This window comes from Drosophila hydei, unplaced genomic scaffold (genome assembly GCF_003285905.1).
Source record: "Drosophila hydei strain 15085-1641.00,03,60 unplaced genomic scaffold, DhydRS2 tig00000001-arrow-pilon, whole genome shotgun sequence".
Taxonomy (NCBI): Eukaryota; Metazoa; Arthropoda; class Insecta; order Diptera; family Drosophilidae; genus Drosophila; species Drosophila hydei.
The window spans coordinates 7,559,181-7,584,493 of NW_022045643.1; the positions used below are offsets into that span (position 1 = coordinate 7,559,181).

The 25,313-nt window shown below is 37.8% G+C and overlaps 1 protein-coding gene and 1 non-coding gene across 2 annotated transcripts in view; both read right to left on the reverse strand.

Annotated features, from left to right (window-relative positions):
* LOC111604521 (leucine-rich repeat and immunoglobulin-like domain containing-NOGO receptor-interacting protein 4) overlaps window positions 1-25,313 on the reverse strand; it is a 64,737-nt gene that overhangs the window by 27,241 nt on the left and 12,183 nt on the right. The window contains exons 2-3 of the mRNA XM_023322617.2: window positions 17,164-17,217; window positions 6,786-6,862 (exon numbers count right to left, since the gene is read on the reverse strand). The gene's annotated coding sequence lies outside the window, so the exon portion shown is untranslated. The remainder of the gene's footprint in view (window positions 1-6,785; window positions 6,863-17,163; window positions 17,218-25,313) is intronic.
* On the reverse strand, window positions 8,469-8,540 carry Trnad-guc. Its single transcript has one exon. It is a non-coding gene; the product is annotated as a tRNA-Asp (tRNA).

Consider the following 25,313-nt stretch of genomic DNA (forward strand, 5'->3'; position numbering starts at 1 on the left):
TGAGTTCTGCTCATATTAGCTTGCTATACTTCTAGAGCTGCCCTCGCAGCTAGCTGTTGCCTCACGGCAACTGGCAGGCAACTGGCAACTGGCAACTGCAACGCTGTTGAACTTTTAATTTGATGAATGATATACATTTGTCTCGAGTGCAGGCCGGCAAGCGGCTGGCCACAGATTGCCTAAGCCACAAGCACAAGCACGCACACACACACACAGACACGCACACACATGCACATAGAGTTGCAGTAATTGTGGTGGATCGCAGCTGAGCGAAGATCTGCACCGCTGGCATATTTACACAGACATGGACACATGGTCAGAGTCGAGTCGAGTGGCCGCTCTCTTCGCCCTGTCGAGAGGATGACACATGCGTTATGTGCGCTGTGTGAGAGATCTGTGAAGATCGGCGTTGCCAGCGCCGCAGTGGTATATAATTTTTGCTTAACTGCAATTATGAGATGTGGCGGCTGATCTTGGAAACTGCCGAGGCATAAAACCACAGCACAGCCGCCAACCGGAAGCTTTGTCTTCGTCTCTTCTGGCAGTTTGAGAAAACTTGTTCTTACGGTTATCTCTGTTGGTTTTACAAGTGCCTCGAGTAGAGCGCGTCTGGCATGCCAGCAACATACAACATCCTTAATTATGACAATCAGCGCTGCTTGAATGTTAACTCCAGCTGCAGCGCACCACCTCTCGCTGCTGATCCAGATCGGTTGCAATGTTTATGCGCGTATGGGAGCCACCACTCGATCGCCTGATTGCGCTCTCTCGGGCCGTCCTGTTCTGATTGAACTGGCACAGTTTAACGTGAAACGCTTCGGAATGTTGTGCCGGGGTTGCAATCGGCTAAGGATCGTTATCTGCAGAGCATGAGAGCGTGAGAGAGACAGCCAACTGGGTGGCCAGGCCCCGAAAAGAGCAATTACATGTCAAACTTGAAGACATTAACATATTTTTGTCGAACAATTGGCCGGGCTGAGAATATCTGATCCGGCTCAGATTGATTTAGAAACCTAATTCCAGAGTTCAAAGTCAGCCAAAAAGAACCTCGCGATGGCCATTTAGCAAATAAATCGATCGTTAAAATTAATCACTAGTTTATCTAAACTTTGGATCGTTAAATTGATTTTGACTTCGAACTAAAACAAGTTTATAAATTCTTACGACAGCTGAGAGCTTCAATATTTATGAGAGACAAACTTGGAATTGAAAAAGAATTTATTGGAATTTTATTGAAATAAATTTCAAGTGATGACAACATCCGGTTGATTGTGGATTGATATATATCTAGTTAAAGTATCTTCCACTCAATGCCAGCAAATATTCCGCTTTCATTAAGCTACTGTGTTACCTAAGCTATTTGCAATCAGCCACAACTGATCAAACATCACTTTCGCTGCCCAGCTCAACCACAGCCCATTGACCGCCCCAGACACACCCCAAAAAGAGAGTAGTAAACCGCAGGGGCACATGTAGACAAGACATGCGAATGCTGGAGCGTTGATTGATTATGGGGCAGCCAGACAAGGGGTATACAGAAAACAATTAAAGGTTCAGCTTTCACCCGAAGGCAATGCCAACTAATTACTTTCACTTGGCCAGAATGTCGAGCAGAGTTCAATCTTGCAAATAAGCAGAGCCGCGCGGCCAGCTTCATTATCATCATCAGCAAGAGCAACAGCAACAGCAACAGCATCAGCATGGGGGCCATAGGTTAATATGGCAATTAGCCAAGAGCGCCAAGTGCGCTGCCAAGTGAAAATAAGAAAGCCATCGCAGTCGTCGACGCTGGCAATTAACAAATCCCAGAAATCAGAAATCAGACATCACAAATCGACCCAAAACTCGAACTTTCAAATGTGATTAAGGTCGACAAGCAAACAAGACGAAATATGTAATAAAATACAACTAAATCGACAGGTTCTAGGCGCAATAAGACAAATAATTATGTTGTTGCTTCTATTGATGCCGGCCCAAAGAAAACAATCAAAATGCGTTTGCGCACAGACAAATAGCCAACGGCTCAACGGATGCTGGCTGGCAACGTATTTCAACAGGTTCACGCCTCTCCAGTCTCAGTCTGGGCCCACAACAAGAACAGAAAAAAAAGAAACAAAAAGAAAAAACGAGACCGAAATCAGTGCAAGAACACATTAAATGTAATTTTCGAATGGAGGCAGTCGCTCGCTGAGATCGCCCAAGCCAAAAAGAAGCCGCCACAAATCCAAGCTCATTGCCAATAAAAACGAGAAGAGGCAGACAAATCAAATAAAAAGGTAGACGCACATTAAATACCCTAAGCCATAAACATTGATGAACTGTTTGTGCCTCCGTTAACATTTACGAGCCACTAAATACGCAAATTGAACTATTATCGATCGAACTATAGCGAAATCAGTTAACTATTTGCCGATGCTCTGCACACAGCTCATGGCTACAGGGTATCGTAGCCAGTCAGGCGACGCTCCACTTGTAAATGGTACATCAAAATTTGAACAGTTTTTCAAGTGTTTATGACGTCTCATGGTGGTGGCGCGGCGGCGAGGTGGGGCTTTTGAATTGGTGTGATTATCGCAAGTAAACTATCTCTCACACAGCTGGGTCCGGCTGGGTTTTGGCTGCATCGACAGCCGCTGCCGGTTTTTGTTTTTATGAAGATGAATTTCTTTTTTATTCGAGATTTATATGTGCCCCACATGACCCCCGCCGCCCCACCATCCCCACTGCCCCTCTCACTCCACGAGCTGCGCGCGGCTGGAGCTCCAATTACTTCACTCACTGTTGATTATTATGTTGTATGTTGTAGTTTTATGAGTTGCTGTTGTTGTATCAGAGATTCCGCAAAATCAATGAAATGCTTGGCTGAATGCGAGTTTCCCTACGCAGCGTGTCCGAACTGTGTGGAAATGGTTAAATATCGCATGAAAAATTGTTAAAAGGGCAGCCAGAACAAACCTTTGTTCATTGGAAACAAAAAGCAATTGCAATCGTTTGTGTGTGCCATAGCAGCAGAATGTATTGAAGTTTTGTTAGGGCAACAAAAATGCTTTTAAATATCAAGAATTGTAATATTAATATAATGCGTAGTGGGAAGCTGATGGAAAGCAGAATACAAATTTACGGATCTTTGCTTATGTGAAATGAGAGCTGAGTTACTAGGAAAGACTATAAAAAGCTGTGGCTATAATTAGCTATGCAGATCTTTGTGGCTTCTTCATTTAATACTATATCAAGCTGGAAAGTCTTGGATTAGTTTATGCAACCTAATTCTAAATACTGCTATCTATAATACCCTTTTCTATAACTTTAAAAGTTATAATTTTTCTTCAATCTGAAACACCTTTAAAGTCTTCAGTCAGTTTTCTTAACTCTTTCAACTACCAAATCTCTCTTAAAACCTCTTCTCAAGTCTTTCTTATGGTAATGAAAACCTTCTGAAGCACCTCATAAGCCACACTTGAAACCCCAACTATTAACTTTAGCCCTTACTCAACACATTCTGCGCTCAACACTCATGTAAGCCAATCAAATTAGTCATCAAGTCTATAGAGCAAACAATATCAATATTTATACACTGACTAAAGCGTAAGTCGGACTAACTTACTGGGCTAATGAGCCGCACTTTTGGGGGTCAGTCGGCACAATGAACGCAATTTACATAGAATACACATCATGTGGCTGCGCAGCCAGTTGGTATTTATCATTTTCAATAAGCCGCAACGCATTGCTGCCATATCTTCTGTGACAATCTGGCAGCGAGTTCTGATCGTGTGGCATAAATCACGAGCGGGGCCAACCGAAACCAGTTTCTGTTTCTGTTTCTGTTTCTCTGATCTAGCGCAAAAGATCTAGGCGCATAAATTCAAATTAGATAAAAATAAACTTTTACCAAGCAGGTGATTTAGTACTTGAACCAAAATATAACAGCAAACGCAGGTGTTTCGATGCAAACTCAAAAAAAAAAAACAGACAAAAAGAGAAACAAGTTTTCCAGATTTATTTTCAAGTCTGAGTTTTTTTTTTGTTTTTTGCCTACGACTTGACATATTTGCCTGCTAATTTCTTGTTATTTATGCGGCCGTTACGCATTTTCTGTGCTGTACAGCCCCAAGCGCCCACTCCCTGCTGCCGCCGTAGCCCAAGTCTTTGGCAAACAATGGAGAGCTTAGCACTTGCTGCCTTCTACCGCTGCTGCCCCACAACGCGTCGCAGTTGAGCCTATTGTTTGTCTGACAAAATGACAATTACATGTGAGGAATTTCAACAAAAAAAAAGAAAAAACCTAAAAAAATTATTAAAATAAATATTTGTGTGCTAAACAAATTGCCTGTCGAGGCTTTAGATGAATGTGTCGCTGTGTCTGCATGTGAATTACACTCGAAAAAAACAATAAAGAATATAAAATTGTTATTGATACAGCTGACAAATGTAGCTACATGAGAATTGATTTTAAAGGTTAACTTTCAGCTGGAAGTTTGAGAAAAAATTCCCAGAAATTTTAGTAGCTGCGCAAAAAAATAGAAAAAAACCAATAACAGGTCTGTGAATGTCATAAATAAATAAAAATATTATATAAGAAAACACATAATATATTATTATGTTCTACAGATTTTAGATTAAAAACTAAAAAATATGGAAATTAGACAACAGTTTGAGAACATTTTGGAGTTAAACTTCCCATTAAATATTTTTTTTAAAGAAATTCTATATATTTAAAAAGAAGTAAAAGAAGTATATCAATTATTCTATAAAAATAAGAAAATAAAACAAAAATAAATAAATTTAAAAAAAATACAATAATAATAAAAAATAAATTAAAGTAATAATAAAAATAAAAAAATTAAAAAAAAAAATTAAATTAAAAAAATTAATAAAATAACTTTTGTTATAAAACAACAAATAGAAGAATATTTAAATATTTTTTAAATTAATAAAAATAATTAACTATTTGATTGATATAGAAACATGATTTTAACCAAAGAATACTAACAATAATATAACCACCTATAATAATAATAACCTATACAAAACAACTATTTTCAGTTAGAGGCAAATCATAATATTAAATAAAATTAGAAACAAATTTAATCAAGTAGATTGCATTGCATAGCAACTGAAGTTTCACTAAAATTGGTTTAGATTTCCAGCATTATTCGGTTAAATTACAATTCATAAAGCAAAATCATATTAAGCCCATTTAAGAACTGCATCCAATCAACTTGGTTAGCTCGTAGTTTCCTCATATGTAATTTATTCAATTGCCAACCTCATTTCGGCAGCCGCCCACACACGAATGCCTTTTGGCCAGCGCCAGAGCCAAAGCCAGCACCTTCGGCGCAAACACCAAGATAAACAACTCAATGGCAGCTCTTTGTGCAGTTTGCGGCGACTGCAGCTAAAAGTCGCATGTGAAAATTCACACTGTCATCACAACAACAACAACAACAACATCGACAGCAAGTTAAGGCCTTAGGCCAAGCGAGGCCAGGGCTGGGCTTTGGGAATTGGCTGGGATGGCACTTCATTAAATAGACACCGCGGTGCTTTTTCGAGCCCAGCCACGCCCCCAGCATTACCCACTTGTGGGGGTAACACTTCTTATTTTTCACACATGCTCGTCGGGAAAAACAACTGCGAAAAAAGGCCAAAGAAAATAAAGAAAAAGCCAACAGCAAAACGAGGCAGAAATTTAAGCAACAAAATTTTGTTTTGCCTTTTTTCGTGCTCTGTTGTTTATGATGACAATTTTTTGTCGCTCTCGACGACGTCGACATGTGGCCATAAAGTTGTCGGTAAATAACAAACAGGCGGCGACAAACGCACAACAAGCGACTGGGAGGCGTGGCTGCCGCCCACAAGGCATGCCACAAAATGGAAAGAAAGAAAGCGAAAAAAAACGCAGGCGTCAAATTTTGTCTGGCGCACACAGGATGCTTGAGCGCTGGATCCTTGAATGCAAAAAGAAAAAAAAAAGACCACGAAAAGTATCTCACGGATTGCAGCCAAAGTATCTGCGCTCGCAAACATGTTGCATGCATTTCCGCTTGCCTCCAACAGCAAAAAAAAATAAATATATAAATGTTATTTCAACTCAATTTCGTAATATTTTTCAGCTGCGCCACCGAAATTATGCCCAATCGAGCGCAACATTTGCGCATTATGCAAATTGTTTTTGCATCGATACTTAAATGTCTGAGCGAAGCTCAACAAACAAAAAAGATACAGATATAATATATATATATTTATATACATGTATACATAGAAACAAAAGCAAATTAACATTTGCACTTAGCGCATTTTGAAACCTGTTTTTAATGAACGACCTTGAAATGCTGCTAATGTGTGACTATAATTAAGGATTAGTCATGGCTTCAGGTGGAATTATGACTGAAATTTGCTGCCTTAACTTGGCCTTGACTTGTGAATTTTATTTAAATGAGTTCAAAGCTCTTTAAGAACTTTATGCAACTTTCATTGAAGACACAATTTATTTTTGTATCTTAGCCCAAGAATCGAATACAAATTATAATCACTTAGAGCGAACAAAAGCTTTTACTTACATTATATATACTTAATCTATTCTTTATAATTTTGTAGCAACTTCAATTGAAAACATACTTTATTTTTGTATCTTTGGCTTAAGTAAACATATTACATATATATTATCTATTCGACAAAATTCTGCAATTCTCTCGCAGCATTAAAATGCCATTAAAAATTGACTTCAAACAAAGCCTTAGCCCTGCTATATATAAAGTCAACTTGTGGATCAGACACTCACTCACCCATAAAGTGCTTGATGCTCTGCGACATGTGTCTCCACTCGTCGACTAATCCACACACAATTTGGTCTGTCTATAATCTGTAATGAAGAGCAAAACATATAAATTTAATATGCTGTCCCATAAATTCTCAATGCTGCACTTAAAAACAGAGAGTTAAAAACAGAGAGAGAAAGAGAGAGTGAGCGAGTGAAAGAGAGAGTCGATTCAAAGTTAAAAATATCTAAAAATATTTCTAATTAAATACGAAAAGAAAAGCGGAAGATAGAATGGAAAATGTTTTGTCAGCTGTTTAAAGGATTGACAATGAAATTGAATACGCAGCGAGAACTTGGACTAAGTGAAAATTAATAGCACACACTCTCAGCAAGAAGAAGCAGCAGCAGCACCAGATGATGAAGAAATGCGTAAAACTTTCACTTGAAATTTGTTGAAACACGAAACTTGAAATGACTTTTTGAACTGTGAACCTAAACAAAGCCAAGTCGAGCTAAGTTGATGATTGGAGCTGAAATAGGATGAGCTCCCGAGTGGAGTGAAGTGAAGGAAGGCATCATAAATATAAATAATACACATATTTCGAAGTGTGTCGCCTTGTAACTAACACGCTCGCCCGGTCTGTCCGTCCGTCTGTCTGTCTGTGTTTGGGGTTGGGGCAGCTGCCTGCATGCCCCAGCAATTTGTGTGTGTGGCAGCATCTCCATAGCGACAACATTTTGACACACTTAAGTGTTAGACAGAGCTCCGACAGCCAGCATCATCAGCAGCATCATCGTCATCAACAACCTCATCTCTATGATCGTAGTACAAGTTGTCAGAGGGTCGCAGCGATAAATTTGGAAATTATGAACATAATTCTTCATTAGGTCGCAGCATCCGATAATGGAACTGAAGAGGCGTCCGAAAACGCAGTCAAACGAGAGTGAAAGAGCGGCAGCAGCGGCAGCTTCCCCCTTCCGCTCCACCCTGCCCACACTCGCTTTCGTTTCCCGCTGTTGTTGTTTGTGTGTGAAGCCTAACGCCTGGTGATAAATTGGCGATATTACGCACTCGGCTTGGGGATTATTTTCAAATTTTTGCACGTGGGCGTCGATCGAAAGTCCCGCCCAAAAGCTCCAGCATTCCAAGAATGCCACAAAACGCACACGCAAAGCAATAGATAACCGGGCCGGGAGTCAAGTCCCATTGATGGAGCTGCGATTGTTGGGAATTTCAATTGAAATAACGTGATTTTTGTGGTCCGTTGGTCACAGGTCCGCCGCCTCTCTCGAGCGATGGGCGGGGCCAAATGCCACTGGCATAGATTTTTCCAAAACTATTCCGACTATTGTTTTGCGGTTTTGCGCAGATTTTGTTTGCCTTCGCTTTGTATTTTTTTTTCATTTCTCTATTTTTTCGTAACTTTTTTCGGGCTTAAATGAATCGGAACGCACTTTTCACTAGCCTCTTTTTGGGGGTCGTTATGTGTGGGTGGGTGTGGCCATTATACGGCCTTGTGTGCTTAGCTTTTCAGCGAGTTATGACCTGTGGGCCCAAACTAACTGACATTGGCAGCTGCTGGAGCTTTCTATTTTAAAAATATTGAAATATCACTGAAATACTGCGTGTCCGTTGCATGAAGGCAGTTTATTTAATTGTTTGTAATTTAAAAAATAAAAAATAAAATAAAAAATCACTTTTCAGTCTCTCCCCGACGGGGAATTGAACCCCGGTCTCCCGCGTGACAGGCGGGGATACTAACCACTATACTATCGAGGACGTTGAGTTATGATTATCTAAAAGTCTACATGAAACGTCTTAGCTATCAGCCAAGCAAATTAGCATGAGCAAATAACAAGCTTAAGCACAGCCAGAACAACGTCACGCTTCAGTAACTTTTTGGTATGAAAGCTTACAAGTGTGAGTAGTTTTCCGTTTATTAATCACACGCATATATTAACAAGTTGTATGTGTGACTATAAATAGCGACAAGCTTTTGCATAACTGTTTGGCGTTTGCTTTGTGGTTCTTCTTTTCATTTTCTTTATTATGCGATGTCATTGCTGATTTTATGTTTATCAGCGATTCTCTTGTTTTGTTTTACTTGTACAGCGGCAAAGCTCAAAGCAAATACAACCAATGCTATATGACGTCACAGAAGTCAATAGATTATTAAATGCATATTCCATATTTCCTATAGTTGTTGGTATTCCTAAAAGCAATTTAATTGAAGTTCAATATTTTTGCAAAGAAATATTTGTGAATTTCGTAGAGAAGATTTAAATGCACCTTGTTCTGTGTGCCATTTTAACAGCACTCCAAAGCTGTCAGCACGTCAAACTTTGTTGATAACAGCTCTTTGGAGACCTATTACAAAAACTATCAAACAACTGGCAACAAAGTGCCGCAGTCCCAAAACGATTTCTGAACCATTCAGACATAATGCATAAAGCATAAAGTAAAAAAAAAATAGAAAAAGCTCGGCTCTCTGTGCTCCACATGCGAGTGTCGACTGCATTTGGGTATCTCACAGTCCAATTCACTCAGCGCATAGCGATTGCTAGTGCGAGCGAGACAGCAGCTGCGGCACGCGGCGACCGCAGAAACCGCAAGGTGCGTTTGTGTTGTTTGCTATTATTATTATACGTATTATTGTTGTTGCAAAACACAGCGCGCCAAAGGATGGAAGGGATGGAAGGGATGGAAAAAATCGTGCAAAATATAAAAAAAAAACTGTAAATAAAAGAAACAATTACACAAACAATTCGATTGCAGCCGACGCTGCTGTCGCCGCTGGCAGCAAATACGCCACTCAACTGACACTCAACTGGCAGCAGCAGCAGTGACAGAGGCAGCGACAGCGGCAGCGGCAGCAGCAGCAGATCTCCCTCTCTTGCGCTCCCACTCCCTTTTTGAGTGCAATCATGCAAATAAAACATTTTTTATATGCATGCCTTTCTGAGTAAGCGTGTGTGTATATGTGTGTGCGTGCAAAATTTTAACCCAAATATTTTGTAGACATGCAATATTTATGCTGCAACAACAACAACTGTAGCATAGCCACAGTGCAAACAGGCGCAATTACAACAATAACAATAACAGTCAGCAGACAGGCAACAACAAAAACAACAATGTTTTTGATGTAATGGACATTTGCTACTTTGCAAATGGGTTTCAATTTTAGTATGGGACAAGAACTGCAACTGACAAACCAACCCCCGCCACCACGCAGCTGACTGACTAGTTTTGGGCAGCTGTAGATTTTTGCATTGCATTTGTTTTGCGTTAATGTCCCTTAATGCAGCTGTCCCTCAAACACTCGCTCGCTCACTCACACTCTGTCGCGCTCGCTCCTCTGCTCACTTAACAACAAACAGCAACACTGTAAAGCTTAAAAGTCTACACTCAACATATATTTCTCTCCCTCTCCCTCTCTCTATCTTTTCGCCCGCATTTTGCGAACATTTCTAATTTTCATAAACACATTAAAATGATAATTAAAAGGCATTTCTGTATTTTTCTTGCTTTCTGCCACATTATTTATTTATTATGTATGCAAATGCATTTAATTGCATGGACAGCATAGTAGCAACTTTTAGTGGGAGTGGAAAGTGAGGAGGGACGACGTCAAACAATTTGCATATTTTAGCATGTAATGAAATTTGTAATAATTCTGCAATTAATTGCGTGCGTGTCCTTGTTTATGGCCACTGCAAACCTACGTGGAACAGCAGCAGCGGCGCCAGCAACAGTAACAGCAACTGGAGCACACAGCAACAATAGGTGCTGCTTATATATACGTGTGTGTGTGTGTAGTCTTCATGTGGGCACACATGAATATAACTCTACACACGCGCTCGCGTTCGAGCACAGCTGCTTGACAAGCTTCGAATTTTGCATTAAAGTGAAAGCTTTTCATTATTATAATGTAACAGTAATGACTGTGTATATGTGAGGGTGTGTGTGTGTTAGCGAGTTTGTTTGTGACAATTGAATAATTAATTTAACAATTATTCGACTAGGCGCATATCCTGTAAAATCAACAACACACATTTGATTTTCATTCAATTTTCAATTATTTTGAATCGCCGCAAGCATTTATTTATCTATAAGAGCGACCAATTGCAAGCAGTTGAGTTAGGTTGGACTTTGAGCTCGAACTGACAATGGTGCAAAGTGCATCTATTTTTCATTTATTTTTCATTTATTTGCATATATTTATTTTTATTAAAATTGTTTCAAAACGCTCTATTGAGAGTTAAATTTTGTGTGTATAAAATACAATTGTTGTTATTTTATTATTATTATTGATACTGAGCCAATAACTGTGCTGCATGCCTCGCTTTTATTGCATGTTTATTTTCAATTGCAGCACAAATAACACGAAAAATATATACTAATTTTATTTATTTTATAAACATTTATATGTATATATATATCGTGTATATCAAACTTTATCTAGAAATTGCAATTTTTATCATGTATCTTAAGAGATATTTTGATTTTCATTTTGATGTCGTTTGTTTTGATGCTTTTCAATTATGTAAGGGCTGGGCATCAGTTGTTGGCATTTTCCCTTGATTTTCATTTGATTTTCATTTGTTTTTTTTTCTCCGCTTTTTCTCTGTTTTGCCATTTGGCCGCTTCATTGCATTTGTCTCGACTCTGAACCCTCAAGGACAGACAATAGATTTCAAGGATGGTTTCCTTTTGCTTACTTACGCAATGCTGCCCAGCTGCGTTACTGCTTTTCCGCTTTTCTATTTTCTTCTTGTTTTTTTTTTTGCTTTTATTTTTATAGCTTACAATCATCATTTCTGTGAAGCGAAGGCAACACAAAATAAAATCTAATAAAATTAGTGGCAAATAGCTTTAAAACTCAATGTTTTTCTAACGTTTCGTAATTATTCGAATTACTCTCACACTGACCCTATTTCTCTCTCTCTCTCTCTCTCTCTCTCTCTCACCTTCTCTCTTTTCATTATATTCGCGCCTTCATAAGACTCGAGGCCTTGCAGCCAGTCAATTAGTTGCCTTAGCTCAGCTGAAACCCATGGAAAATATTGAATAAAAGCAAAAAAACAAACTTTTTATATTCATTTTATTCGCAGTCGTGATGCCCATTTGTTGTGCGTGTGTGTGTGTGTGAATGAGACTGCGTAGCAAATATTTTAATTGCCACAATTCACGATCCGATGCAAATGTGCGAAAATTTGATACGCTCAAAATTAACAATAATTTAGACAATTTGATAGATTAACAAACAAAATGTTTAACAAATCGAGCTATTAGCTATAAATGTTAAAATATCATAAAGTTAATCGTGAAATGTTAAATATATATATACTGATATATATATCTTATATTTATTTTATTTTTTTATATATTTTTACTGCCATATTTTTTATTTAATTTTCCTATTTTTATCCGTCTAATTTTTTCTTTAAATTTAAGAACAAGAAAAACCTTTTAAGTCTTTAAGACATTGTGAATCTTTTTATTATTTTGTTCATTAGAGCACAACATAAAAATAGATTTGTAAACATATATATGTATTTATATATAGATATATATACTATTACTTGTTGTGGTCTAAATAAAATTGTTGCAGGAAATAAATAGACAATAAATACAAGCTTTAAACAGAACAAAAACCCAAGGCCCAATGGCTAAAATAATAGTCAATAAAATATATGCGCTCAAGCGCAGCAGCACGCAGGACTTGGGCCTTGTTACAAAATAAAAATAAACCATAGCTAGATGGCCAAAAGACAGTGCTTAAAAAAACGTGTACGGTCCTTGCAATGCGAACAACATTGGAACAAGAAAAGTTTTTTTAGCCAGGCTGCCTTTGAAGTAAGAAACAAAAAGATGACAGTAACAAAAAAATAATACAGGACATGTGCGTTAGGGGTATTCCATCTCAACTTGTGTGTGTGTGTGCCAAAGAAAAACAATTTACAATGTTTTGCTTTCTAGTTGAAGACGTTTTATTCAATGCCAAGCGACAAGAACAAACGACGAACTCTTTACAAAGTTTATTTATTTTTTGCTTTTGCTTTAGCTTTTTTTGTTATTTTTGTTGTTGGTTTTTTTTAAGCCCGGTACGCAGCTTTTGTGACGAAAATTGTTAGCCATGAGTTGAGCATGTGCCAAGAATAAATTTGTATGTATGTGTGTGTGCGACCTTCTATAACAAAAGGCGCAACAGCGACGAAAGTAGAAGAAGCGAGCAAAAAACAAAGCCGGAAATGGTTCAGGATATTGGCCAAAAATGGGGGGCGTCGTGCAGTCAGCGTGAAATGCGACAACCCTGGAGATACATGCAGCTGGAATTGCGGCTCACTTGTAGCTCGACCCCGTCAGCTACTTATGGACATTTTAGTTAAATTTTACGAGGGTCGTAAGAGTCCTTTTCGCTACGCTTTAGCGCTGATTTCTGCAGCCAATCTATTGAAATTGCGGTCCAACGGGGGCACGCAAAAAAAAGGTCAACACATTAAATTTATAATGCGATTGAAAAGGACGAGCCGGCCAATGTGAATGTGTGTGTGTGTGTGTTGGGAAAGTGCCGTTAAGTAGGTCAGTTCGGTCTGTCATAAAATGCAATTGGGGCGCATTGAAGTGCCGCGATTCTGGCAAGTGAAATGTCAAGTTGTAAATAAGACGAAGCAGCGTGGGCGTGGCCAACCAGTGCAGAGGGCGTGCCCGCAGCTGCCTACCAGTGACATCGTGGCAAGTTGCATCTTCAGCCAGATATCAACTAAGACAAGCCGAAATGAATTTCAACTCAATTTAATAGCTTAAATAAAATCAAGTACAAATCTAGAGCAATAGCATGAATTGCTGTTATATGATTGTATTTTTATATATTTTATTTTATTTGTGATACGCCTTGGCTGGAGGCCAACACCAAACGAAACGACCTTCGTCAAAATCGAATGACAAACGGCTGCTGTTGGTTTTATTGACAAAATGCATGTCAATGTGTCAATAGAGACAATCAACACCAAGGCACAGCCCCAGCTGCCTCTCATAAGCAGAACTTTGACTTGATATGATTCTCTCTCTATATTTATTTATATATATACAGAAATCTTTAGGAGTATCGCCGCATCTGCCGCAAATGAATAGCGACAGCTAAATTAACGACGTGTGGATAAGAATCACGGATCGTTAAATACGTTTAAAATGCAAGTATTTGCACACAGCCAACAAAAAGACAACAAATAATATTATTAAAAAAAAAAAAAAACCGAAAACAGGCAGCAGTCAAGTCGAGTGTCATTAAAAAGCCAACGACTATCAAAAACTAACTGCCCGGGAGACAATTTTTACTTTTTATTTCGTGGGTCTGACTGGTAATTAAAACTTGTTGGCAGACTGTCAGGCAGCGAGTTAACAAGTCGGCGGCATCACACAGAAAAAAACGAGAGAGACAGAGAGCGGGGCAGAGAGAGAGAGGCAGATAGCTGGCGAAAAAAAAGAAAGAAAAATATTATTTAATTGTGAGGCGAGCGCTAATTAAAGCCGACTCCATGCAAAAGCCGCGTCGCCCATTTGGCCATAAAGTCAAACACTTTACGGCTCTTATTTTGGGCAGCTATCTCACTCACTCTCTCTCTGTCTGTCTCTGTCTATGATAGCTGCTCGTGGCAGCTATTTATGTTTATCGACTGGTAGCTGGCATCATCATCAGCGTACAACATCATCTGGCTGAGGCTGATGCTGCGAGAGTTGACTTCACGTTAAGTTAGTCATAACTGGAATGCCAAAGAGTAGGAAGAAGCAGAAGAAGACGTCAAGCCCAACTTATGGTAATTGTTGCAAATTATTTATTTATTTATGCATGCTGATGCTACTGCCACTGCCACTGCTGCTGTCGACGTTTTCGACGCTTTTGTCGCCTGATTATGTGCTTATTTATAAGCGCAGGTAACGCGACACATACTCCAGCTCTTATAAGGATGTGCGATGCTAATGAGATGCAGTCAAACGACAAACACAAAATCCACATATGAATATCAATTATGAGACCTGAGACCTCTCCCCATCTTTCTCTCTCTCTGTTTCTCTGTACCTATCTCTGTCTCTTCCAATTGACTCAGTCATATATTGTTTTTATCTTTATTTAAGCCATCTGGAAAGGGGCTGGGTCGGCAGACAGTAGCTGGGCCTGGCTAAGCATTCAAACACATTTAGACAAACGAATGCTTTTAGCCAAAAAAAAAATATATATATAGATAAAAAAGATAAAGATATATGTGTTTATTTATCTGAGCAAATTATTATATATAAATTATATATTAAGGTACATTAAAAATCATTTATAAATGTATTAAAAGTTGTAAGGCCCTTTTCAATTTGAAAACCTTTTAAATGTTTATAAAAAACGTTCGCCAATTAAAGCTGTCCTGTTTGGTACCAAAATGTACCTCATCTATTTCGCCAATTGTTTGGTACATTCAGCTATAAACGATACACCTTGTATCTTAGCAAGCATTAATACTCAAAATGTACCAAGTGTAATACTTTGTAGAGTTCCTACTGTAGTAACAAAAATGACTCATATTGTACCTATTGTTATTAACTACATTATGTACCTCCTTAAAATATACCAATTGTGGTAGATTACTCTTGGTACATAACTGAGCAACAGTACGCCTAATGTACCAACTCTTATCAGAAATGTACTTATGTATCTCAACAGCAAACAGCACTCCAAATGTACCAACTCTGTTAAAGCATATGCATAGGTACCTCAGTAATGAAAATCAGTCCAAATGTACCTACTTTTAGAGAATATGCTTTTGTAATAATTACTGTTGCCAAGTACCTAATGTACCCTACTTATCAGTCGTTAAGCTGTACCTTTATGTATCTCTAACTGCACTTGTTATGATAAACGATTTACTTAGGTACACAATTTCATTCAAATAGAACCTGTTCTGGTAGTCTTATGCTGCAATTAAAGTGTACCATTAGGTACTAAAATGTTAGTTATGTACCTCACATGCAGTAGGCACTAAACTTACTGCAATAACAATAAATGAGGAAGTCCAATTGGAATGTACCATTTTACACACCTGTAAAGCTTAATGATATTATTTAAAGCTCAGCAGGCAATAAATTGTTAAAGTCTTTATTAAAATACCAATAGAAAATCGCACACTCAAAACTAACATTCAATTGGCCAATTAGCCAAAACTTCAGACACGTAACAGAAACAACTCGAAACTGATGGCCCGAAAGCATTCGAAATTGTTTATCGGACGCACAACACCTCGAGAAGGCACTCGATGCGCTGCGAACAACAAATGCAATTAAAATAAATATATGCAGTATCAATAGAGAGGGAAGGAGAGGGGGGGGAAGGGAGTGAGCGAGCTCGCTCAAGTAGCCAACAGATACTTTAAGCCAGTACGTGCCAGAGCCAACTGGCTGGACGGAGGCCAGTTATTGAAAGAAAATTGCAGTAGCCATGCGAAATTTGGCATGCAAAGGCAGTTGACGCCAGCCAAGTGGCAACTGGAGTCTGCGATTGCGATTGCATTTGCAACTGCAGCAGGAGCAGCATCTGCTGCATGTCGACGAGTTCAACTGATGGCCATGTCTAAGCATGACTCGGCAAACGATATACGATATACGGCATACGATATACGTTATATATTCTTCGTTTTGGGGCACCGCCCGGTTTCTAATGCGCATTCGCTGTCTGCCGTCAATCCATTAAAAATTGTAGCAGCCACAAAATGTGGCACGTACACAGACACACGCGCACATGTACAGTTTGATATTTGTCGGGCGGTCAGCAGATAACATTTGTATTTAAAAGACACTTGCAAACCAGTCGCTTTGACCATTTGTAGTTTATCTGTGGCAAATCTTGAGGCAACGCCACATGTCAAAATGTCCATTTTTTTTCTTTCTTTCTCTTTTTGTGGCATGCAAAATGCACATGCCACATGTTGCGTAAACTAGTTTGGCGATATATCACCTGAGCGGTCGGCACCGTCGGGACGACGCGTCGTCTGCATAGTTTCCTGCCAAATGTCCGCACTTGCAATTGCATATTTTATGCGAGCGAACGGTTGAACGGGCGAACGGGCGAGCATCTCGTAGCAAAATCCATTCGGCTGTCAGTCCCCTGTTTGTTGTTGTAATTCAATTTGAGTCTCTCTATGATAGCGTACATGAATAGCAAGCGACTTGCTGCTTGGGGGTCTAGGTTTGGGTTACAGTTTGACTATGCACAGGGGGTAACAGGCAGCCGCCGGAGCGTGTTAAACAACACGTGAACAGAGCGAATTGGACACATTTCTGGACATTTGGACTCGGGCACATTTAGTCTTTTGGCCAGTTGAGCGCCCAGATCGATATATGCAAGTAGTTGAAAACTTACCCCTAAAAGTTAGCAGCTGTGGCTTGGCCTTATCAAATTTGTGCTGGCATTTAACTGTAAGTAGAGAGGAATTATAAAAAAAAATAGTTAGTGAAGTGAATATGAAGGCGAGTTCCAAATAATCAAATAATAAAGAGTTGTTAGAGAGATTAAGGTATATTTTAATATAGTGTAAGTGACTAAAGGTAATATTGATTATTTGTTATGTATAGCTGAAGGTATGTTTAGAGTTGGTGTTAAACAAGTAGTATGAATAGAGACTTGAAAATGTATTTTCTGTAGTGCAAAAACTATTTCTTTATATAAAAGAAGCTTTAATAATATAAAGTAGAATAAAGTACAAATGATACTGAAGTTCTAAGAGTTTAAATGAACTCAAGGACTAATGAAAGTTTCAAGAAAATATTACGCTTCTATGTAGTTATAATATAGATAAAATATATAGTTACAATATATAGTTATAAATATAAATAAAATAGCTGAGGTTACAAAATTTGCATTTTTTAGTCAGATATTGAGAGTTATACATAGTATTTATGGGGCAACATATAATACACTGCTCCAAATTACTATAGTAACATTAGACATTGACAGTTCTTGTGAAGCACACTCGAGCTTTAAGCTCTCATTGGCGTCAATTTGGTACAGGAACACAAATGCATATCAAAACTTAAAGCTCATTATTACTAAAAATAGTAGCTTACGGGTAAAGCACATTATAAAGCTTATTTATATAAGTACTATAAAATATATGTTTTTCTTTAATCCTAAAAATAGCACCAATTTCAGGAATATTTTTTACACATAAGGAATTTTTTCAATTAATTCACATATGGTAAATTAGTATCTATACAAAAGCTTTTTTCAGTTATTACCGGCAACAAAGTAGCTTTTCGAGCAAAAGCTCACTAAAACTCACGCAAATACCAACACATAAAAACGTTTTGATTACAATTTTGGCTCTTAAAATTGTGAGCTGCTGCAACATTCGCAAACCCTTTGAACTTTGGCGCATTGAATCCGAGCATTCTGCCGTTATGTAATTAAGCTGCAAATTAATTGTGCTATTCGGTTCTAAGAAAAGCTTTCGTCACGCTATAGAAATTACTTGGTAGCAAACAAAAACACTTTATGAGCTGTGGCTGTCGTGGCATGAGAATTTCTTTATTCGCTTCTCTTTTTTTCACAGTATAATTAAGCACACTTTTAAATATTCTAACCTATGCTGAAGCCGACTCGTAAAAACTAGAGTACCTCATAAAATGAATGGAGAAAGAAAGACCACCCAGGTGGCGTGGGCCATGCGGCTGTGGGTGCGTGTGCGAAAAGGTCAACCTTTTATGTGTATGGTGTTTGGCGCTAAGGTTTTTTGGCTCTGGCTCTGGCTCTGGCTGATGGAAGGTGTTAAATAATAAATACGTCAAGCGCGCTTACTGGGAATTGGACTGCCATTAAAAGCGGGCGCACGATTGAAGTTGCGTGTCTTGACTTATCATTCACAGTTCAGCGGCTATGCTCGACTACCCCTAATACCCTTTTCCTTTCCCCTTGCCGCCCCTCTTATGATGACATTTTAATAGCCCGACCCCAAAAAGCCTAGGCAATAATATTTGCTGACTTTTACGAGTTGTTTGTGCAACGCATTGAAACAATGAAATAAACCAACACTTTACTGTTGCTCACAGCTTTTTTCCCCTTTTCTTGATTCCTTTTCGAGCTGAGCTCTTTCGGTCTGCAGCTAACTTCCAGGGCTCTAGTCTAACGCGCATTTAATGGAATATTTAAGCACCTGCACATAAAATGGCCAGGTCAGGCACGTGCTGAGCCCAGCGCCTTTTTGATGGCTTATAAAATGTATAAACATATTTGTTATTAATTGCTTTATTTTGCTACGAATTTGTTAGTTGGCAGCAGCAGCAGCAGCCGCCGCATCGATTTTCGCAAAGCCGCTTTAAGTTCAGCCCTCTCTTTGCCAGCCGCAAAATAATGAAATTTTCGTAAAGAGCGTCGCCCCGAGGTCACTGCCATTCAATCTATTAAGTCATTTCAGCAGTCCAACTAAAATAACACAGAAGCAATTAAAGCCAAACAACAACAACAACAAATACTATAATAACAGCAAATTTCTGCACTAATTTAATTAGTCAGTGTTGCCCTCGGGGCCGTAGGTTGAAGGGATTGGGCCTTGTTACTCAGGCTCTTTTGGGTTACTCAAGCGTTTGTTTCTAGGCCCGAAACTCTCTGCCTGTCGACCCGCTTAGCCAATTGCTGTACATTTAATCAAAGAAGGGAAGCAGAGCCTGGCAGCAGGAAATCAAATGTCTGCTTAAAGGTGTATAAGATAAGCTAAGATAGTAAGAAAGCGAAGGAGTTTAATGGAACCTGCAGCAAAAGGAGAAATATACAATCAAAAAATATATTAAAAATACTATTTCAATGGAATTTATATGAAAAATATTTAAAATATTAAAAATATATATATTTAGTTTAAGAACATTAAAAAAAAACACAATAAAATAATATTATAATATTATTAATAACAAAATAAAATAAAAAACTATTTAGAAAAAAAACAAAATAATTTTATTTAAAAAAAATATTTTATAAATATTATTTTAGACAAAATATTATTATAAATATAATAAACAAAATATTATTTTCATTTTATATTAAACTTGTTGTAAATTAAATATTAAAAATATATTAATATCTGTAGTATTTATGTATTCCAAGTCGCACTTACTTCCAAAAATATCTAAACTAAATTATGAATAATATCTTAGACAGATGTATTTGAATTAACTTAGTGTTTAAGGATGAATTCTACTAGGGGTTAAGATTCTCAGTAGAGCATATGCAGCAGTCTATAGCATTCAAATTTCAATAAAAATCGGAAACAGTTTTTGGAGCTACCTTAAATTTCAAATATGACTAAGAATATGACTCAAAATAAAATACAATATGAGGGTTATTGCGCACTATTTATGCCTTTGAACAAGCATTACGTGTATAGAGTTGGCTGTTTTCTAGGTATTATTTACCCACATATCAAATTTCTAAATTGCAATCAAAATATTTTTTCTATAAATACATATGAAATCTCAGCCTCAAATAATGAGTGAAGTTACAAACTTCGAGAAAATGTAGAACATTCTAAAGGACTTCATGTACTGTCTGTAAACTTAACTATGATATCATTTTATTATTACTAAAAGTTAAGACAGCTGCTAATTAAGTTTTAAGCACTATACTCAGTAAGCATATTCGATTTCTAAGTCATATAAGCAGTTTCTGACTTATGAGTAAGTAACTCTAGCTAATTAGACTTTTAAAGCTTTATTTATACAAGTGGCAAAGGAGTTCTATATCAAAACATTCACGACACTTCACAACCAGCCCACATTCCATGTTTCTAAGTCATAACTGAGTTATGAATAGAAACAATATCTAAGATAAAACTGATTGCAGTCACCAAGCCTCGTACATTTTTAGTTATATCAAGCTGTACACTATCTGAACCAAAATTACTAAATCATTCAGTCAAGCACTTCCTCATTTATATGAATTAGCCGCAGCTAAGTCGCCTTTTACCTGCAGCTGCACATTGATCGCTTGTAGTGATAAGAGTTATCGTGTCAGCGACCCGCCGCTCTTAAAGCGATATCTAAAAGTATTTGTCAAAGCTCTAGCTAGACATGCCATTGCTCTCAAGCTGTGACGTCACAAGGTGGCGACTTTGACTGCCTGCGACACATAAATAAATATTATATTACCAACACACACGCACACACACAGAGAGGAAACCTTAGAAGACGACGCACATATGAGACACATTTATGCCCGCCACACCTCCCTCCCTTTTTCACTCCCTCTCTCTCTCTCTTGCTTTGTGTGCTTTCGCTTGCTGAGTTGTTAATTAAATATTTACGCTGCTTATTTGCAAAATGAATAATTTTAGCATTTTATTTCAGCCAGCACAATGAGCGCTCCTTGTCTACGCTCATGCCCTCCCCTTCCCTCTCTTATACCCTCTCTCTTTCTCTCAGGCTCTTTTGGTTGTTCACTGTTTCAGCGCCTGAAACATTTTATGGCTGTTTTGTCAACAGAACTCGACGTCGCGACGGTGTGTAAACCTTTTAGCACATTTGCCTTTTGCTTAAGCTCCTTATTAGTTCGAGTTGGCGGCTCTTTAACTACATCTTGGGCAACCCTCGCAGCGTGCGTTTAATTGGCACACAACTCGCATGTAGTGCCCGGAGGGTTCGCGCCTCTCGGCCTCATCGGCAGCACAGGACTTCCGCTCAGGCTGTGACAACTGAACTGTGCTCCAACTTGAGGCCAATGGAAGATAAGACACGAGCCTAAGAGCTGCACAGTTTAAGAAATTTAAGTTGTGTTCGCATTTGAATAGCAAATGCAGGAATATTATATGAATATAGAACAACAGAGGGAGAAGCTTTAAAGCTGAAAGTATTTAATATAAACAGAAAAAACATGGATAGAATGAATAGAAAATCTTGGAAGAGCTTGCCAGGTAACAAGGTTTAATTGCTGCTGCAGTTAATCGACGAATGTGCTGAATAGCTTCAATATTAGTCAGAACTTGGCATGCAAGGAAAGAAGAAATTCTTAAGATAATTTGAAGAAATTGTTAAGAAAATTTAAGAACAGTGAAGTAAGTCTGCATCAGCATCAGCAGTTAGTTTACATTCTTAAGAGAGCTAGAAGATAAAGAAAGAGAAGAAAGCCTTTAATATAACTGAAGACATTCTTTAAGAAAGGGCAAGGAAGTCTTGAGAAAGAAAGGTTGCTTAATGTAAAGTTTAATATTTCCGAAGTCATACAAAAAAGAGAAGAAACATCAGAAAATCTATGACAAAAGTCAAAGGAATGCGAGCCTTAGGAAGAAGCTTCAGCAAGTATCAGATCTTAGTCTAGTAGGTATTATATGAAATGGTTGTCTTCAAAGAAGTGGAAAGTCTTAAGAGAATTTGTAGAGCACCTTGAAAGAAAGGGAAAAATATGTAGGAGAACTTGAATAGTGTCTTCAAAGAAAGGAAAAGAGAATTTTCATTCTGCTAAAGCATTTGTTAGAACTTGGCCTTTAAAAAGAGTAGAAAGTCTGAAGAGAAATTTAATGAACGACTTCAACGAAATGTAGCTTAGCCATGTGCCAAAAACTTAGACTTCAAAGAAGCAGCACAACGTCTTAACTAAGTTTGAAAGAAAGCTTAAGTATGCATCTAAGTGGAAAGTCTTAAGAACTCTTGTAGACAATAAGTCATTATTGTGCTATGAGCTGTAAGAAGACTAAGTTGAATAGCCTAAGCATTAGTCTTAACTTCCTCTTCAAGTAACACCAACAGCACAATTAACTTGATATCTGCCAAAGTCACTGAAGTTCTTTTTTATGAGCACTCTTCGCAAGACACACTCAATCTCTCTCCCCCTTTCATCCCTCATCACCTAGGCCAAGGCCTGTGAAACCTACCTTACCAAGCGAAACCTATGCCAAGCAAACTTTGATGAAATGCCGACCAAATTGGGCTGCAAGCCCGAACGCATAAAGGCCATAATTTAAAAACCGAATTTGATAAACAAATTGAGCAATAACAACAACAGCAGCAGCAACTACAATGTGAAACCAGGAAGCAAATACGCAGCCAAGTAAAATATTTTTATTTTGATTTTCGATTTTCGATTTCATTTTTCACTCTTTGGCTTTCGTCATCTCCCTATCTCTGCCCCTTTCTTTCCATAGATATGTGTCCAGTGCTGTACGGCGCTTTCGTCTATTCATTGATTACATTTCTGTTGACTTAGCCCAAATAATTTTCGAGTCAAACAAACATTAAATAAACAAACAAACAAGCAAGCAACGCAGCAGACAAACAACAAATCGCATAGAAATATCAATAATTTTTATAATTTTTTTTTTTTTGGTAACTCCCTAAGCTATTTGAATAAGTATATAATTAGTGGCTTAGACAATGCAAAGAAGGAGAGAGTGAGATAGAGTCTTAAAAGTCTTATAGAAAATATTGACTTTTAATCAACTTCGAGTTGAGGAAATGTCCACACATTTGCGCCCGGTGCACTTATCTAATGTGTGCTTAAGTGGAACTAATTATTGGGTCGTAGCGCTGTTAATCAAATGGAAAGAGACAAATATAACTGGCCGATAGAGGGCGTAACTCAGCGACAGAGAGTGAAAATCTAGTTCATTTAAATATTTAACGATGAACGCGCATTTGAATCCAGCTTTTCAGATAAATACCGTAGGGGCGTGGCCACCTGTTCGAACAATGAAACCACAAATTATTAATTAACTATGCAAAATTCTCGCACAGCTGCTGAAAGCGTCTCTAAAAATTTAAATACAAATGAGCTGACTCACCTTGGTAGCCGCGTACAGCTAACAGCTAACAGCTAACAGGCAACAGGTAACGACAACAACAAATGGAGTCATTTGTCTAATGCAAAGCAGACTTTAGACCAGGCGGTAAAACACTTTTTGGGTGCTGTGTCAAATGGCTGCGAATGTCATTTTTGGCATTGCAAAACACGTTTCACATGCATGGGAAATAAAGGCGAAAAGCAAACAAAACCGAAAGCCAAATGCAAATATATATACAAACTATATACATATATATATAATATATATACTTGCATGTAAATCATGAGAAAATGTCATAGATTTTGCATGCCGAAGGCCATTCAAATTTAATTGATATGATGTAAGCGCACAAAACAGGTCTGAAAATTGAAGCTAAGCATGAAAGCTGAATGATATTAAGATATGACTAAATATGCCTGAGTTCAATTAGTATTATATCAAAGTCTTCTCGTCACTCAGCAGCCTTGACTTTTAATCACAATATTTTCTTATGCAGTTATCAGCAGTTAGCTCTCAGCAACTCGTCCACTTAGCCCATTGCGAGTTCTCAGCTCAAAGTCAAAACAATTTTCTATTTCTGTTTTCTCGCTCGACTAATCAGTTTAATAATCAGGCCGAGACCCAGTCTGAGTCTATTAAAAGCACATATTTCGTAATTAATTTTTACAACAAACTGAACAACTTCGACATGCTTGTTTACCTGAGCGATATTAATTACCCAATCTATGGCTCTATTATTTTTCGGTTAGCAGTTAAAATAATCACAAAATGTAATTAAAACAATTCACTGGCCCAGCTGTTCGCATGCGGCTGCTTAAAAATTGCACTCACGTAATATTTTAAATATGTATCATTTAACAAGCTGCAATTGAGCGTCACTGACTGCATAATACTCGTTCGCGATCGAATGGTAATAAGTAAATAAAATAAAGTTAGGCAATTCTTTTGCTTTTAGTGTATAGGAGAGGGTTGTAAGATTTGTTGAGATTAGCTCTAGAAATGTGGATCTATAAGGACTTTCTATCTAAAGATCTAAAAGATATAAAACTGTCGAAAAGTGTGGAAGATCTATAAGATCTATCTATCCATGGAGATCTCTCTATTTATAGATCTATAATATCTATCGATCTATTTATAGATCCATAAGATCTATATATGGATGAGCATAAACTGTCTATAAATGTGGAAGATCTATAAGATAGATTATGAAACTATGGGATTTTTATTTTATATTTTTTTAAGCTTAAATTTCAAAGCTTTATCTGATGGGTATATATATTTTCAAGTCTCTAGCTGTTTGATCACCGTAAATAATTGCATTTACATGGCAAAATACTACGCCTTAAGTGGGCGTAACCAATCAATTTCAACACTTCATAAAACTAGACTAAACGTGAGTTTATATATTTTATATATTACTGATGAAAAACAAAACATAAAGTCGAATACGCTCAGAACACTTAATGAACGCACATAAAAACGAAATCAGAAAGCGACATCCATATATATAAATATGTAGACATATGTATACATATCTATGTATTTATGTGTATATATGTGTCCATATATAGTTGCCCTGTAGGCTCTGTCCATTGCATGCATTCTTAGCAGCTGGGAACGTGCTATTCACACCGATCGGGCGCGAAAGAGAGAGACAGCGTGGGAGAGAGAGGGAGAGATTTTGAATAATTGGAGAGTTAAACGATATATAGACAATGATATGGCCAGAAATGGTTTAATAATTAAATTTTGC